The sequence below is a fragment of the Bubalus kerabau genome, chromosome 7 (genome assembly GCF_029407905.1).
Source record: "Bubalus kerabau isolate K-KA32 ecotype Philippines breed swamp buffalo chromosome 7, PCC_UOA_SB_1v2, whole genome shotgun sequence".
NCBI lineage: Eukaryota > Metazoa > Chordata > Mammalia > Artiodactyla > Bovidae > Bubalus > Bubalus kerabau.
The window spans coordinates 119,256,865-119,275,067 of record NC_073630.1 but is presented as its reverse complement, the minus strand read 5'-3'; the positions used below and the strand labels follow the sequence as shown (position 1 = coordinate 119,275,067).

General features: G+C 60.2%; 1 long non-coding RNA gene across 1 annotated transcript; it reads left to right on the top strand.

Annotated features, from left to right (window-relative positions):
* Nucleotides 1-3,490: 3,490 nt before the first annotated feature.
* Nucleotides 3,491-5,250, top strand: LOC129657338 (uncharacterized). The gene is made up of 3 exons (XR_008716691.1): nt 3,491-3,645; nt 4,394-4,622; nt 4,840-5,250. It is a non-coding gene; the product is annotated as an uncharacterized LOC129657338 (long non-coding RNA).
* Nucleotides 5,251-18,203: the final 12,953 nt, after the last annotated feature.

Genomic DNA, 18,203 nt, shown 5'->3' with positions numbered 1-18,203 from the left:
TCCATGGGGTAGCAAAGAGTTGGACACGACCGAGTGACTTCACCTTATTTTCTGAGAGCTCCCGAAGCTGGGTGCTTTTGCACCAGGCTCCTGGCTCGAGTCCGGGCCCTGCCCCCCAGACCCCTGCAATGCCTTGCTCTGCGGGGCCTGGCTGGCCATGTGTTCTGTCCAACTTCTCCGTGCTGCGCAGCGAGAATCTGTAGCCACCCCACCTCTCCCCTCCCGCGGGGGCAGGGGGCTGGTGATGGGGGAAGGCTGTGGTCTGGTGGAGCGCCCAGAGCTCATCTCCGCCCCAGGTCACGCAGTGGGGAGGGCAGGGGGTGGACGAGGAGACTGGATGGGAGCGGCCTCTGCTGGGGCTGGGCAGGCCTGTGGACCAGTCTTTCCCCCACCCGGGGCCTGGGTTTTCCCTCCTTCACGACAGGACCGACCATCTCTGGATACGGCCAAGGTGGGTGGTGGACCAACCAGGCTTAAAGGATTGAGGCCCACAGGGCTCCTCTCGGGAGGGACACCATGCCAGCCCCACCCGCACACAGCCCCAGCCCCACTCCAGGCAGCTGAGGGTCCTGGAGATTGAAACCCCCCTACACACACACAGTTCTTCATCATCGCCTGCTCCCCGGTCCTTCTGCGGACACTCAGCTCAGGAAGCTGCAGGTGCCGCCCTGGAGCCTCTCACCAGGGCCTCAAATCCAGAGCAGGATGGACCTTCTAGTGGCTTCTCTGTGCTGTCATGAGGAGCCCGGAGGTGGGGCCCACGGCCTCGACACAGCTGGAGGGGCGGCACCACGCCGGGAAGCTGAGCAGGGCTGGTGGTCTCCCTCTGGCTGGCCTGGGGGCCTTTCAGCCCCTTTTGGGCCCAGTGGTAGCTTGGAAGGTGGTGTCTCCCAACTCCATTCTCATTTATTCATGGTGCTCAGATTGTTCAGGCCTCCCCCAATGGTGAGGCTACAACCTTCCACCTCAGGCTTCTGCCTGTTTCCCCCCCGCAAAGGTTATTTTTATATTTCTCCTATCCATCCACAATCTGCAACCCATACACCATTCCATCTGCATACCCACCCACCCACACATACAACCATTTATCCACCCATCCATCCATCCACCCACCCACCCATCCTTCCATCTACCCACCCATCCATCCACCCACCCACCCATCCATCCACCCACCCACCCATCCTTCCATCTACCCACCCATCCACCCACCCACCCATCCATCCACCCATCCTTCCATCCACCACCCACCCATCCATCCACCCACCCATCCACTCATCCATCCACCCACCCATCCATCCATCCATCCATCCACCCATCCATCCACCCACCCGTCCATCCATCCATCCATCCACCCACCCACCCATCCTTCCATCTACCCACCCATCCACCCACCCACCCATCCATCCACCCATCCTTCCATCCACCCACCCACCCATCCATCCATCCACAATCTACAACCCATATACCCCTGTATTCACTTACCCACCCATCCTTCCATCTACCCACCCATCCATCATCCACCCACCCACCCACCCATCCATCCATCTATCCATCCACCCACCTACCCATCCATCCATCCATCCATCCATCCATCCATCCACAATCTACAACCCATATACCCCTGTATTCACTTCCCCACCCATCCTTCCATCTACCCACCCATCCATCCATCCACCCACCCACCCATCCATCCACAATCTACAACCCATATACCCCTGTATTCACTTACCCACCCATCCTTCCATCTACCCACCCATCCATCATCCACCCACCCATCCACCCACCCACACATCCACCCACCCACCCATCCATCCATCTTCCCACCCACCCACCCATCCATCCACCCACCTACCCACCCATCCATCCATCCATCCATCCACAATCTACAACCCATATACCCCTGTATTCACTTCCCCACCCATCCTTCCATCTACCCACCCATCCATCCATCCACCCACCCATCCATCCATCCACCCACCCATCCATCCATCCACCCATCCATCCATCCATCTACCCACCCATCCACCCATCCATCCATCCATCCACAATCTACAACCCATATACCCCTGTATTCACTTCCCCACCCATCCTTCCATTCACCCACCCACCATCCACCCACAACACGTATCATTCTCTCCACTTCCCCACCCATCCATTCACCCATCCATCCACCCGTCCATCCATCCGTCCATCTACCCATCCGTCCATCTGTCCATCCATCCATGTGTCCCGCCATCTGTCCGTCCAGTCGCCCACTGTCTCCACGGCACTCGTTTGCGTGCGTGCATTCACTGGCCAGTCCCGCAGCCTTACTCCTCTCTCCCATTCTTCCTCAGGTGCACACCCTCTCACATCCAGCCCCTCACCATCTGCACTCACCTGTCTACCCGTCTGCCTGTCCACCCACCCGTTCATCTGTGTGGATCCACTGAACACCTACTTGCTCCATTCCAGGCCTCATGGGTCCCAGGCACTCCGACATTCCCCAGACTGCCCGTATTTAATATTAGATCAAAGCATCTGGCCTGCTCATCACGTCTTGTGCTTTGAGGATACTGATCGATGTCCAGATGTCTGGAGAGCAGCCTTATTGTGTTGTGTGAAGTGGAATTTCCAGCGGGGCACAGGCTGGAAGGGTGTGTCCATTCCCCTGATGGAATCAGCTACTGTGGGGGGAGGGAAAGGTGCCACCCTAGAATTCTGGAACGGAAATGGAATTTGTCATGGAGAGAGCCCAAAGTGGGCTGCTTCTTGGCACAGACGAGCTGTTGCCGCTCTGTCCTAGGGCTCCCTCTGTGCCCTTTATGTAGCAACAGTGTTGAGGCCCTGCAGTCCCTGGGGCGGGGCTGGGGGTGACGACGGTCATGGCCGCTCCATCGTGTGCCTTGAGGGGAGGGGTGCTGTCCTCCTGACCACTGACCTCAGTGTGCCTAGGAGGCAGGCTGTGCCCCGAGGGGCCCAGAGGAGCGTGGAAAGGAGGGTCCTCCCCCACCGTCTCCCCAGATTTGGAGGCAATTTGGGGGGAGCAGGAGGTGAGAGGGGCTTGCATTTAATGGGGAGCGCTCACTGGTGGGGAGGGCAGCGCAGAGCTGCTGGCCTGGAGTGCGTGCGGGGCTGGGGGAGGAGCAAGGGCTGCAGCCTCGGGCACTACCCCGGGGTGGGGCCCCTGCCCGTGTGTCACCCAGGAGCCGCCAGAGTCAAGTTCTGAGGGCCTGGGCTGTGGGGGGCAAGCCTTGCCCCGACGTGCCGCCGATGAGCTCCTCCAAGGGAAAGAGACCCCGGTGCGTCCTCGGCGGCCTTGACCTGAATCTCTGCTCAACCGAGGCCCCGCCCCAGGGTTTGCATAATTAGTATCTCCTAACCTAATTACAGAACTTCCTGCTAATTCCCAGGGTGTACTTGAGGGCGGTCTGCAGCCCCTCCTTCACGTGCATGCTGGAGAAGGAGGCAGAGAGTATTGCTTGGAAGTCAGACCCACCGCCTTAAATCTTTGTGCTGCCGCTTGCAAGCTTGTGACCTTGGGTGTGCGGCTTAACCTCTCCTAGGCTCATTTCAGGGATTCTAAAATGGGGGTAGGGATGTTATTGACCCTGTAGGGTGTACCAGAGTGGTTGAGAGAACGTGCCTTTCCTTCCCCAGCCACAGGTATTACTGGCCTGGAGGAGGGGCTCTGGGGGGTGTCTCTCCCCCTTCCCTCCCTCCCCTTCTCCTCCCCCTCCCCATCCTCCCCGTCCCCCGCTGGTGGAAGCAGACCCCTCTCCCAGAACACTTGCTGGCTGGAAAGGGCTCGGCCTCTTGCATTCTTGTATGAAAGTCTTAAATATAGGCTAAGACAATTAGGACAATCCTGCAGATGAGTTTTGATAAATCGGTCTGGCCGCAGAGCGGGTGAAGAGAGCCAGCCGCCCGCCCGCCTGCCGACCTGTTTTGCGGAGGAAACGGGATAACATCACCCTGATTTATTGCCTTATTTACTGAGCAAACCCCTGCGCCCAGGCCAGCCCTGTGGGGCAGCGGTCCAGGCTCACAAGGAAAGGGGGGTGACTCAGGGCCTGCAAGATTCCCCTCAGGTCTGGGCAGGGGGGCCGCGGACCTCAGGCTGCTTTGTCATCCTGCCGCCCATCTCTCCCAGGCCCCAGCTGGCCCATAGTGTCCTGGGGGCCGCCAGCCCCACCCATCCCTGTCCCCCGATGGCCCCCCTGTCCCCATGTCTCAGGTGCTGGGACCCTGCGGGGGCCTCACCCTGCCGCCCCAGCCCTTCGGCCACGAGCTCACCCCAGCCTCCCCAGCAGGAACTTCTGCTGGGCCCAGACAGCCCTCCTAGGAGGAGGTCGCCCCTCCGCAACCCCGCATGAACCGCACGGCTGTCCTGTACTGTCTGTGTCTTCTCCAGGCTTTGGAGGGTCTCTCGCCCCGCCCCTGGGCTCTGCCTGGGACAGGCTCAGGATTCCAAACCCTTCACGACACTGACTGACGGCTGACTCTCCTGCAGAACACACCACGTGCCAGGTGCCGTTCCAGAAGTTTCTACGTGTGTTAGCTCACTCACTCCTGGGACAGCCACACTGGAGGCACCCTGATAACCCCCCTGCTTTGCAGACGGAGAGCCTGGAACGTGGAGCGTGAGAGCCTCACAGTGACGGGAGGGACAGGAGCCGGGAGGACGCTCTCTGCGGCATCTCTGCCCAGCACGAGCCCGTGGGGAGGATGGGGCGGTCCCTGCTCGCCCTGCTCCCCACCACCTCCAGGGTCAGCTGCCCCATCCCTGCCGATCTGCCCCGTCCAGGGATGTGGCTCTCAGCCCCCTTCCGTCCACCGCTCCTGCCTTTTCGTCTACAGATGCGGTCTGGTTACTGCCCCCGTGGGGCCGGTGGCTCCTTCTGGCATCCGAGCTCCTCCCTGTCCGTGGCTGCTCCCCTGTCACAGTGGTTGAGAGGGGGTCCCCAGAGATGGGTGCCCACCCTGAGCGCTGGAACCTCGGAACGCAATCGTATTTTAAAAAGGGGTCCTTGCTGAGAGGTAAGCAGTTGCGGAGCACTAGATGAGGTTGTCCTGAATCACCTGGGTTCCCCCCAAACCCAACAGCCACCGTCCTTGTGAGAGACACAGAAGACGGAGGGGCCCTGCGACGACAGAGCAGAGGCTGGGTGGATGTGACCACAAGCCCAGGAGCTCCTGGACCCTCAGGAGCTGGGAGAGGCAGGAGGGTCCTCCCCTAGAGCTTCTGGAAGGAGTCCCGACACCTTGATCTGGATGTTTGGGGCCAGATGTGTAAGAAGATAAATTTCTGTTGCTACAAGTCACCCAGTTGGTGGTAATCTGTACGGCAGTGGGAAGACCCGCGTGCCTTCCTGGGCCGGGGAGGGGGTGGGGGGTGACGCGCTATTTCCTCCACTTTGCGGATCCGGGAGTGGATGTCGTTTTCCGAGGACGATGGGCTCCAATGTGACTGAGCCTTCCCCTCGCCCTGGGGTACGAGGCAGGGTTTGGGGAGCACGTGGGGACACAGCTCTGGGCACCTTCTCGGCCCCTCGAGGGCCGCCTTCTCTCTCAGCTGGCACCCCGCCTGTGCCAGGCGACCCCCCAACCATCCATGTGGATGCAACCGCCACTTCAAACCCTGGGGGCTGGGTCCTGGGTGGCTAGGTGATGTGAGCGCAGATAGCAGGGGTCGGTGCCCGGCGGGAAGGGGTGGGCAGCGCCCCCTCCACAGACCAGCCCATGTGAGGTTCCTCCGTGCAAACCATCCTGAGACACCCCCTTGTGCCGACCAAGCACGACTGCCTGCCTCTTCCTGCTCACAGTCCGGTGGCAGCCAGCGTGGGGGCGTCTCACCTCAAGCCCCTTTCCTGGTCTGCTTCCCGTCCCCTGACAACCCCCATCCTGGCCTTGTCCCTCTCACGAGAAGCAGCGGCAACTTCACCCTTGCCTCAGGCTCCGCTCTCCGGAGGGCCTGGCTGAGACGGGTAGCCTCACATCCTGAGCCCCTCTGCCTGCCCATGGTCCCCCCTCCCGCCGTGTGCTCCTGACTCCTCACCAGCCTCATCCTTCTACCGAAATTTGCCCCTGGCACTCTGAAGGTGGCAGAAAAGCAGGCCGAGACAGCCCTCTCTCTGAGTCGGCCAGCAGCAGCCAAGACCTTCTTCAGGTGCTCAGCCATCCCTTCCTCAATCTGAGCTGGCTTGGGAGCTCTGGGAAGTTAGAAGGGCCAGAGGTTTACTGGGAGATGCTTGTAAAAGACAATGGGGCAGGCAGGGCCTGTGGACGGCGGTGCTGGGCTGGCCCCTGCGAACAGGGAGGGAGAGGACGGACAAGGACCCGAGGGCCTGGGGCTGCGGGGAGGCTCAGGGAGGGTCCCAGCTGGCCCACAGTGGCTCCCGGGGCAAGGCTGCCGCAGAGGCGGCTGCGAGGGTCAGCGACGGCGAGCCCGGCCCCGCCGTGCCTGACCGCTGCCGGGCCGCGGGGCTGTCTGCAGCCTCAACTCAGAAGCAGGTGCGTGGCTGTGCCTCTGTGTGGGTGCGTGCGCTGTCGGTCAGGTGTCTTGAGGGAGATGCGAGTTCTCGTCCATCACAGTCCATAAATGTGGATCAACTGTGTGCCCGGCCCCAGGGGCACCCGCAGGCATCAGACCCCTCCCCAGTGCAGCGTGGGCACCAGAGGGGAGAACGGCAATTCAGGGACCAGCACTGTAGGTCCAGGAACCGCCGGCCCAGGACTCCAGGACCTTCTGTGCTCCCAGCGGGCTCCCGTGATCCCGACCCCTCCCATGCCCCCGTCCTGCCCCCACCAATACTCAGCTGGACCCTTTCCCTCGCTTCAGTGCCTGCAGCGTCCTCAGGGACTCTGAGCTCCCAGAGGCTCAGGTTGCCATGGTCACCAGACTGTCCTCTCCCCAGGACCTACTTATTCCTGATTCAGCACACAGTGGGGTGGGCTCGGGGGACCCTTGGTGTCCCTGCCACGCTGGGGGCTGTGGGGGAGGTCACGTGGGCACGAGGTTCCCCTGCCGACTGAGCCCTCACCGGCCAAAGTGAGCCGGAGGCTGGGGGAAGGTTCTGGTCTTCCTTGTTGGTGGGACTTCAGGCTAGAGCTAGCAGCTGAGACGTCGGGGTGAATGAGGGGAGGTCCTGTTAGCTGACTCGCCGTGGGGACGAGGATGAAGCCCCACGCCAAGTTCACGCTGACCACCTGGGCGTGTCCAGGGGTCTGCCCAGCCTGCCCCTCCCCCCGTGCAGGCTCCTCGGCTGTAGACCCCTGGGGCAGCCAGGGAGACCCCCCGATCTCCCCAACACCCTGATCTGTGGCTCTCCTCTGCATCCCGGGGGTCCCGTTGGGGTCCTGGGGACGGGGGATCCTGCTCAGCTTCTCAGCTCTCCCCAGAGGCTTCTCCCGCAGCCCTGTCACGTGTCCAGCGGGGACGTTACCACCAATGTGACAAAGTCCCCATCACATTGCTCTGCTTCAGAGCAATCTGACATTTGAGAGAATTAAGGAAATGAATGTCAGCAGAGCACTTGGCCGTGGAAATCATCACCGTCTTCCCACAAGCGTGGTTGTGCGGGGCTCGCTGGGTTTAACTGGCCTGTGGCATCCTGGTGCCCTGGGCAGCCTTCTCGGCCATGCAGGGGGCCAGCCCCCGCCTCCCGGGGTCGGGCACAGCCACGAGCCCATCCAGTCTGGACACCTCTTGTGACAGGGAAGAAGAAGACAGGGACAGAGACACGAGCCCGCTGTCCTCGCCACCTGTGGCTCTTCTTGGTGACACATGGATTTACCGTGCTAAATCCCTCCCCACCTCCCAGGGCAGCTCCGGGGGGCAGAGACTTGTCAGGTCAGCTTGCTCCCAGTTCCCCAGAACCTGGATGGGGCCTGGCCCACAGTGGAAGCTCGAGATTTGTTCAATAAATGGATGGACGGATGAGCACATGGATGGATGGATTAGTGGGTGGATGATGGGTGGATGAGTGCGTGGATGATAGACGTTGGATGAGTGGGTTGATGAATGATGGCTGCTGGCTGCCTGGCTGGCTGGGTGGGCAGGTGTGGGGGTGGAGGTGGATGGATGGTTGAGAGAAGGGGGTGGATGATGGACGAGTGGGTAAGTGGATGAATGGGCAGATGGGTTAGTGGATACGGGCTTCCTAGGTGCTTCCGTGGTAAAGAATCCACCTGCCAATGCAGGAGACGCAGGAGACACGGGTTCCATCCCTGGATCGGGAAGATCCCTTGGAGGAGGGCATGGCAACGCACTCCAGTATTCTTGCCTGGGAAATCCCATGGACAGAGGAGCCTGGTGGGCTCCAGTCCATGGGGTCTCAGAGTCCGACATGACTGAGAGACTAAGCCTGCATGCACACACAGGTCAGTGGGTGAGCAGGTGGACGGAGGGGTGGGTGGGTGGTGGATATTCCCCAAGTGCCAGGCCCTGCTCCCCCGTTCCTCACCAGCTGCTGGAGGAGGTGGCTTTGTCATCCACTCCCTGCCTGTGTGTGATGCGTATTTCACAGCCCCAGACTTGCCCTGAGGAGGCGGACCGCTGCCGAAGGGCACATGCGGCAATGTGTCCACTTACTGTGGAGTCCTGGGGGCACCACGAGGGCTCAGAGCCAGGGCCAGGCCTCTGGCTAGTCCCCGTGGCCTCAGCCAAGCCTGATCCACTGGCACATCTTCCCTCCTTCCTGGGCGGGGTCCCTGTTCCCGGCGAGCTTTGGGCTGGGGTCTTCACAGTTCAGCCTTTGAAATCAGCTGTGGGCTTTGGGCAGCCCGTGAGAGGAAAGTTAATGGTCAACTTTGCGGTTAAGAATGAGTCCTTTCCAACTCTCCCCTAGACCTGAGCTGGTGTGGGGGGAGGGGACAGGAGCCAGCCCACCCCCCTGAACAGAAAGAAGGCTGATGTGGGGGTGCCTCTCCCTCTCCCTGTGCTCCTTCCCCACCTGGGGCACTCTCCCCCAGCAGACTCCTACACATACGTCAAAACCCAGAAGGCCACTCAGATCCAGAGTGGGCACCGAGTCTTTTCTCCCTTCCTGTCCCCACACAGGTCAGACCCTTGGGGGTGACTCACCAAAGACCGTCTCCTGCTTATTGATGAGGCAACTGAGGCCACAGCGAGAGCCCCGGGCCCAGGCCTCACGGGCCCTGACGGCCAGTCCCGATCCTGAGCCTGCCGTGGTCTCTGCCCCCTGTGATGGCCAGGTTTGTGGGTCCACTCGGCCAGCCCACAGTCCCTAGTGATTGAAACCCTCATCTAGGTGTTGCTGTGGAAGTATTTCATAAGGGCATTCACTTCTACCCCTTTCAAGTGATCGGGCGAGGCCCAGCCACCCTGGGGCGGGCGGCCCGCTGTACGCCATCGATGGCTCCAAAAGCTAAGCTCATCCAGACACCCCCACGGACACACACAGAGTCGTGTGGACCGAACAGCCGGCCTCTGATCAGATTGACACGTGCGAGGAACCACCACACTTATAAGCGCGAATGTAGAGCCGTGGCCCCGCTTTGGTCCTCACGCTCCAGGCCTGGGCCCAGTTCCTTCACCTCGCTGCACAGGGAGGAACGGCCACGTGGCTGCAACACAGGCCCCAGCAGCCCGGAGCTCCCCTGGGAAGACAGCGGCAGCTGCTCTGATGGTGACGGGATGCTGAGGCCCAGAGCGGGCGGCACTGCCCCGAGGTCACACCGCAGGCCCGCTGCAGCGACTCACGCGGTTAGTTCCCCGTCAGCTGGGCTGGGAGGGTCGCCGGTCCCCAGGCCTCCCCTGGTCCCTGGGCCCCAGCGTAGGGAGGCTGTGTTATCATCACAGAGGCCTCTGTTTGTGACCTCAGCAGCACCACACCCAACACTTTCTTCCATCTTCTCAATTGCCTCTCCCAACAACCCGGGAGGCAGGGATGATCCCATTTCACAGATGGGGAGACTGAGGTATGTAGGGTGAGACGGATTCACCCAGGGTCCCAGCAACCCTTGAGTACAGACCCGGCCTCGATGGAGTCACAGTTCAGTCATATTTTCTGCCCCCTGGCCACCCCCGTCAGCCTCCTCCTCCTTCCTGAGTCCTGTGGGGAGAAAGGGGGTCTGGGGGTCTCCGTTTAAGGTGCCTCTGTGTCTGCAGGGTGTGTGTGTGCACGAGTGTGTGTGCATGTGTCGTGTGCACACGTGTGCACGCCCGTGTGATCAGGGCAGCAACGGAATGACTCCTCTAAGCCCTGAGCCCACCGTGAACCTGTAGCTGGTTGTTTTGACCCACACTTGAACTCCACACACTTGAATGCCATGCCATGGTTCACTGGCGGCCTTGGTTTCAAAGAAGTTTCCCGACTGAACAAAAACAAAAAGCCAACAAAAAAACTTGAAAGAGCGGAGAAAAGGCTAAGGGCGGCCGTGGCGGGTGCAGGGCTAGATCAGAAGCAGATGGTCCAGAGTCGCATGCGGAGTGCCAAGTGGGAGCTGGGGCAGGTCCGGGAGGTGAGCGCGGGGCGCCTGCCTCGGCCTGTGGATGCCCTCCGTCCAGGCGGATCCAGGGTCCTCCTGGGCCTGGCACAGAAGCCAGAGCCCAGCCCTTCCCGTAAGCCGACTCACCCTCCCGACCCCCAGCAGCCCTGTGGAGGGGTCCAGGCCCTCCTGCAGCGACAGGAGAGGGAGCAGCCCCCAGGGCTGAGCTGGGATCTGACCCAGCACTGACTCCAGGCCGGGCACTGCCCCCCACTGCCCACCCCGACCCCGGGCATGTCCTGGCTGCTCCTGCCCGCCTGCACGCGCCTTTGCTCAGCCTGCTGGCTCCGATTGAGAGACTGAGACTCTTTCCTCCACCTCCCTTGTCTCCGTCGAGCCCCCATGGCAAGGGAGATGCTGACCGCCCCAGGGGGCCCTGTGAGGGGTCAGGACGAGAATGCAGGCCGGGCGCGGAGTGAGACCCACACGAGGGTGGCCATTGGGCTCACACTGCCCACCTCGGTCCCCCACGCGCAGGGTGGGAAGCGAGGGATCCAGCCCTGCGCTTCCTTCCCTCAGCGCTGTCTCCTCTTCCTCTCAGGGCCCCAGGGCTGGAGAGCATCTCTGCAGCCCTGAGGAGCATATGCCTGGATTTTTAAGTCCAGACTGGGTTTAATTCCCTGCCCTTTGGGCCTGAGGGGGGGGCGGGGGCAGTCAGCAGGTAGGTTCCCATCGGCTCCATCAGCCTTTTATTGCGCCTCCCTCCCCTAGGCAGGGGCTCCAGGGACCCTCCTGGGCTCCTATTCAGGGGCAGGGGGTCTGGTCCTAGGAAGGGAGGGGCGGGCAGGAATGAGTGGCCCCCCCAGGCTCTGATCTCAGCCAAGCTTGACTGCTGCTGCTGGGCCAGGCTCCACGAGCTGTCGGGTCATGATCAGGGGGTGGGGGGTGGTACTGATGGGAGGGAAGTTTCCAGAGGCCGGCCCCCACCTCAGAGAAGCCCCTGCTGGGGCCCCCACCCTGGGCCTTGGGGCTCTGCTCCAAGGGCGGCTGTGTGGCCATTACTGCCCCTGCCTCTAGAGCCTCTGGGGAAGGTTTGTTCAGCCAGGACCTTGCTCAGGGCCTCCTGTGTGCAGGGGAAGCCAGACAAGGTGACCACACTGCGGGGTCCCTGCTGGGCACAAGGGGCCCTGAGGCCGGATGCATGGGGAGACCCCTGGTCCCCCACCTCCCTCAAGGTTGTATTGAGACTGGATCTTAAAGGCAAAGCTGACATTTCACATGTGTAGGGAAGGCGGGAGGAGGGGAGGAGTTGGGGGAGTGGAGGGGGAGGAGGGGGGAGGGGAGGAGGGGGGAGGGGAGGGGGAGAGGAAGAGGGGGGAAGGGAGGGGGAAGATGCTATAACAGAGGAACAGCATCCACAGCAGCTTCATGGTTTTATCCACAAACAGATAAAATTCGGATCCCCAGCCACTGCAGATTCCTGGACCAGCACGGCCAGAGCTGCATTTTAGGAAACCCTGCAGGTTCTCATCCGAGTAACACCAACAGTCGAATGTCCCAGGCGGCCACCCTGCCTTCTCTTGGGCCCCACCTCGGTGTCCCCAATCCCCAGGCTCCCAGCAGTGCCCACTGTGCACCGGCCTCCCCATGGACTTGGTCAGCCCCTCTCCTGCTCTCTCAGAAGACTCGGGCAGGCGGCCCGTGAAAGGAGGTGTCCGGCCAGGCGCTGGCCACCTTCTCGGAGACCCCACCATGCCCCTCCCTCTCTCAGACTTCAGACTCACTGTCCAGGGAGCCTGGACATCCAGGGACGCCTCATTGTCCGATGCTCCATGGTGGCTCCCAACTCGGGCTGGGGAATCTCTGGGGCCCTGGGGAGGTCATGAGAGCTCAGGCTGCCAGCCCCCCACCCCAGGAGGAGACCCCCACACCCCGTGCTGGGCGGCGGTCTTCCTGGCGGGGCTGGGCCCTCGGATTCCTATAGCCAGCTGGGCTGTCTGCTGACCCACAAGTAGGGCTCGAGGCAGAGCGGCGGTGACTGAGGCGGGGTGACCGCCTGGCCCGGGGCCCAGGGGGAGGGCAGATACTGGCGGACCCAGGCAGGGGGCAAGGGCTGTGTTGGGGGGAGGCTGGCTGAGGACTGTCGGGAGAGCTCTTTCCATTTCTGCTCCTGGAGCAGGAGGTGGCCTCTGCCCTCTGAGCAGCAGACAGGCCTCCGAGGACCTGGACTCAGGTTTCTCCCTCCCTGGGGCAGGGACGAGGAGGTGCTTTTGAAAATCTGTTTTCAGAGCCATTTACACAATGGCTCTCTGGCCCTCATTTCCAGAAGGTTCCACAGTTGAGTGAGGCTGTAATCTCGACGTGGAAGTCAGTTCAACAAAGTATGTGCATCCTGGGCCCTCTCATTCTCGTCAGGCGGCCTCGGGCGTCCCGCCAACACCTCGGCCTCCTTCCTGCCTGCAGGCCCTTCCTGGTCTGTGTCTCTCCACCAGCACGGCATCTCTGATCTGTCTGTCTACACCCGTAAGGCCTCCCTCAGACCAGCCCCTGGTCCAGGCAGGGCTGGAGCCTCCTTCCTGGGGCTCTTGCTGGGGATGATCTCGTCAGCACCACTAAAGTCGGGGTCTGGGCACTGGCCTCTGACCGTGAGCCGGGCCCGAGCTCAGGGGGTCCTGGGAGGGCCCAGTGCTTGGACGCAGTTTTCAGATGGAAGCCTCACGACCAAGGACCAGACGCTCCTGATCACCCGCCAGGTCAGCACACGCCCCTTGAACGCTACCTTATCTTTCATTTCATTGAAACAACAGTGTTAAGTGCATCATTCAAAAAGCCAGATCATTCTTCAAAGTTTATCATAAAAGCCATCTGTCTCTGGGCCTCCCCCGCTTTGATTCCCCCTCCCTGAAAGCTTTTAACTTTTCATCTGTTTTGGTTTTGGTTTGGCTCTCTGGGTTGGGCATGTCCTCCCTTCTAAATGATGTGTTATCGTGTGTGTTGATTTTTCAGGGTAGACACCACCCCTTCACTTTGATGGTGACAGACACTCGCTGAATTCTCTCAGCCCCCCACCCCCACACACACACCTCACTCCCTGTAGAGGGGAACTGCATTTGGGATTAAGTCACTATTCAGTATTAATCAGTTCGTCAACATATGGATAGGCTTCCCTGGTGGTTCAGAGGGTAGAGCATCTGCCTGCCATTCAGGAGACCTGGGTTTGATCGCTGGGTCAGAAAGATCCCATGGAGAAGGAAATGGCAACCCACTCCAGTACTCTTGCCTGGAAAATCCCATGGACAGAGAAGCCTGGTAGACTACAGTCCATGGGATTGCAAAGAGTCGGACACGACTGAGCGACTTCACTTTCTTTCTTTCAACACACAGATTAGATCTTTTAAATGAGACTCATCAATCCATCTCCAATACTTTGGCCACCTGATATGAAGAGCTGACTCATTGGAAAAGACCCTGATGCTGGGAAAGATTGAAGGCAGGAGGAGAAGGGGACGACAGAGGATGAGATGGTTGGCTGGCATCACCAACTCGATGGACATGAGTTTGAGCAAGCTCCGGGAGCTGGTGATGGACAGGGAGGCCTGGCGTGCTGCAGTCCATGGGGTCACAAAGAGTCGGACACGACTGAGCGGCTGAACAACAGCATCAATCCATCCATCTCTAGTCCCATGCTGTGTCTCATCGGTATTTTTCCTGGTCTCCCTGAGGTGAGCTCTTTCGGGGCTACATTCTACATTTTCTTGTATTTCCAGCACAAATTCTTCCCCTGAACTTTTTACAAAAGCCTGTGAAAATTCATTCTCCTCTGTGTCCCCTGCAGCGGGTGGCTGGTCCAGCCCAGTCTCCTCCCTGGAGATGCCAGCCTGAAGCTGTCTTTGCTCTCTGCTCTGTCTCTCTCCTGGATGCGTGCGTGGTAGGTTGCTTCGGTCATGTCCAACTCTTCGCAACCCCATGGACTGCAGCCCACCAGGCTCCCCTGTCCATGGCGATTCTCCAGACAAGAACACTGGAGTGGGTTGCTGTGCCCTCCTCCAGGGGATCTTCCCGATTCAGGGATTGAACCTGCGTCTCTTGCGTCTCCTGCACAGCAGGCGGGTTCTTCACCACTAGCTCCTCCCATGTCTTCCTGCAGCTGGTTTCACTCTCTCCTCCTGTGCAGCAGGTCCTCCAGGAGGTCCTGGCTGGGGACTCGGGGGCTGTGCACTTCCAAAGCGATGCAGGGCCCTGTCTGTCCCCGTCTCTGGGTGGCGGCCGGGCAGGCTGTGGAATCTGGGTGCAAGTGAACTTTCTTGGCCATGGATGCTCCACCCTCTCCCAGCCTCCAGGACCAGCAGAGAAGGTCGAATACGTTCTGCGTCCTGATCTTCTGTGGCCTGTTTCTGCTCCCCTCCCCAAGGAAACCTTACTTCCTGTGCAGGGAAGCTGCACTGGGCTGCACTTAGTGGCTCTGCTCTGCACCTGTGCAAGGTCCTTGGAGGCTCCAGGAGCTGGATGGAAGGTCTTCACTCTGGGACAGAAGTCTGCCTCCCTCCCTGGCTCACCCCGCCTTGTGCTCTGGGGCTGCTCCCCCAGCGCTCTCGTCTCCCATCCTGCCCGTCTTCTCTCTGAATCCTTGCTCTCCCTCACCCCCATGTCCTCATCATTAGCTTCTCAGTCCTCCACCGTCAGCTAATTAGTGTGCAGCAATTTTTCCTTTTTGCTGAATGCTCACTTTTATGGGGCCACGCTCTTATTTTTGTGAATGCATTATCTTTCCTCATCTCTTTGAGCCTCTCTCTCTATTTCTCCGGGAGTTCCCCCCCCCGCCCTCTGTTTATTCCCAGTTCTCTTTTTCCGTTTGAGTCTGCATTTCTGTCTTTCGTGTTGGATGCCTTCTCGATGTTGGTGATCCAGGGTGTGTGGCCGTCCATCGTATGCGGGTCAGATTCCGTGAGCTGCGCCCACACTCGCTGCCACCCAGGGCGGAGGCTGGCGCAGCAGGCTGTCTGCTCCTGGTGCTGCCCTCCCCCCACCGGCAGAGTCCGAGCAGGGGGGTGCTCGTGACGGCATGGTCTGTGACTCTGAAAACCTGGACAAACCTACACATGCTGATCCGGGACATCCACTGCACGTGGCTGGTCCAGCCTTCTGGGGAACACCGTGTGGTCTGCAGTGATGGGCAGGGCCGTGTCCACCGCTACCGAGGTCCATCCAAGACGCAAGGGCAGCTCACAGATCAGCAGGCAGAGCTTGAGTCTTTATGCAGAGAGACCTGTGTGTGCATTCAGAGGCCAATGTCTGGAAGGACGTTCAACAAGAAGTCACCAGAGATTCTTATTTCTGGGTGAGGAGATTTGGAGTGATTTCCTTTTTTTTGTGTTTTTCTACCTTGTCTGAATTTTAACTGCAAGTGTGGAGAAGGCAATGGCACCCCGCTCCAGTACTCTCGCCTGGAAAATCCCATGGACGGAGGAGCCTGGTGGGCTGCAGTCCATGGGGTCACGAAGAGTCAGACACGACTGAGCGACTTCACTTTCACTTTTCACTTGCATGCATTGGAGAAGGAAATGGCAACCCACTCCAGTGTTCTTGCCTGGAGAATCCCAGGGACGGGGGAGCCTGGTGGGCTGCCGTCTGTGGGGTCGCACGGAGTCGGACACGACTGAAGCGACTTAGCAGCAGCAGCAGTGGGCTGCCTTTATAGTCATCTTCATCTCGGAGAACGAAAATCACTCGCCAGAATAGTTCTCTAGCTGCTTAAAAGCAGGTGCCGGCTCCCCACGGCTCACAAGCAGCGTGGCCCAGCGTCTGGATGAGACGTCCCAGCTTTCCAGAGCCGCGTGGTGCTTCCTCCCCATCACGCCAAGGTCAGGCCACCATGTCCTTGCCCTGCCCCCGCCTGGCCGCACGTTCCCAGGGCCTTTCTAACATCTGCGTCCCCGGTCCCCGCCGTGGCTGTTCCTGCTGCTCTGTGGCCTTGCCAGGGCCGAGTGCCGGCCGCCAGCACTGCCCTGGGGCTCCCTCAGGTCAGCCCGCCTGTGTGGCCCAGTTTGGGGTCTCCACAGGCACGCATCCCTGCTTTCCAGCACTGTGAACGGGTTCTGGCATATCTTAGATTTCTTGGGTCTTTTCTATGGTCTGGAGGCAGGACAATGAGTGTAGAGTGATCATGGGTGACTTATTCACTGATGTTCCCCTCCCAGGGGCCCAGCACGGTGCCCAGGACACAGCGGACAGGGAGATCCTAAAGAATCAGCGAATGAGGACAGAGCGAATTTGAAGGCGGGGACAAGGAGAACAAATGTGTAAGCTAGAATTCTCGATTCTATTCTCTTGTAAGAGATAAAACGAGAAGGTACTGGAATAGCCGTGATCCAATTTAAATAAACGTGAAAAATCACTTTACAGCCGAGTTAAGAATGGTTTATTTAACCCAGAAATTGGTGTTTTCCTTAACAAGTCAGTAAACAGTGGCTTTGCAAAGTGGGGCTCGTGGCTCAGCCCTCGGGTGTTAAAGCCTGTGTGTGTCTATAAATATCTGCTCAATTGTTAAAAGTCAGGTTTAAACCTAGGGATGAATCAATGTAGTGTTTACTTTTCTCTTTTTGTGATAAGCTGGATAATCGGGGGCTCATTTGCTTTGGAATGACTCAGGCTATTCCGTTTGTGGCCTGGGAGTGAAAGGTCTCTCTTCTAAGGCATGCAATTTGCACTCTGTGCTGGGGACAGCAGGCTGGTTGAATGACAAATGTTATCAGGAATCGGAGTTCACTGATGTTTTTCTTCAGATTTAAGTGCCTGTGTCTGCTCCGGGAGGGCCCTCTCTGCAGCCGTAACACATGCCCTCTGAGCTCCCCACGGAGCAGCATTGAGGCCGTTGTGGCCGGAGGCTGGGTGGTCCCCAGGTCCCGGTCGCGGTGGGTCACAGCCCAGCAGGGCTGGCAGGGGAACGGAGACAGTGGTGCCCAGGGTTCCATGAGGTTGGGTGGATTTGCACTCCAGGAGAAGAGTGTGCAGGGAGGGGGTGCGTCCTGCGGGGAGGAGGAGGGCCAGAGGGGAAGCCGAGGCTGCTCTCGGCCCCTCTTTGCTGCGGGGAGTGGGAACTTGGGCGATCTCCCAGGAGGGCTAGGGGTGGGGGGCCTTTAGGCCTCAGAGGGCCCAGAAGGGCCTGTGGGCCTGTGGTGGGAGGGCCTGAGGGCCTGTGGTCCCCATCCTCCTGGGCCCCAGGAGGGCCTGAGGGCCTGTGGTTCCCATCCTCCTGGGCCCTGGGAGGATCTGAGGGCCTGAGGGCCTGTGGTCCCCATCCTCCTGGGTCCTGGAAGGGCCTGAGGGCCTGTGGTCCCCGTCCTCCTGGGCCCCAGGCAGAGATCCAGGACACAGTGGAGCCAGTTAGCCAATAATGGAGCCAAAATGGAGTGTTTCTTCTCAAGGGTGAAGCAGCCCATTCTTCTCCATCTCCAAGGCTGACAGCGTGGAATGTGCTCTGGGCACCGAGCTCGGATGATGGAAGAGGCTGGCACCATTGGACAGACAGCCCGCCGCCTGGGAGCCTGCCGGCTGCAGGAGGGGCACAGGGCGGGGTGGACCAAGGCCCTTCCATCCATCCGTCTGGGGTGCTGCATCCCCAGGTGAGCGCAGGCAGGAATGCCCGCCCCAAGCCCGCCCGCAACCGCTGGTTCTCCGGAGGTGGGACTGGGAACCCGCGTGTTGCTGGGGCCTGGCCGCCCAGGTGACACCCTGTCCGAGTACCTGGGCTGCAGAGTCATCCCCGGCCAAGG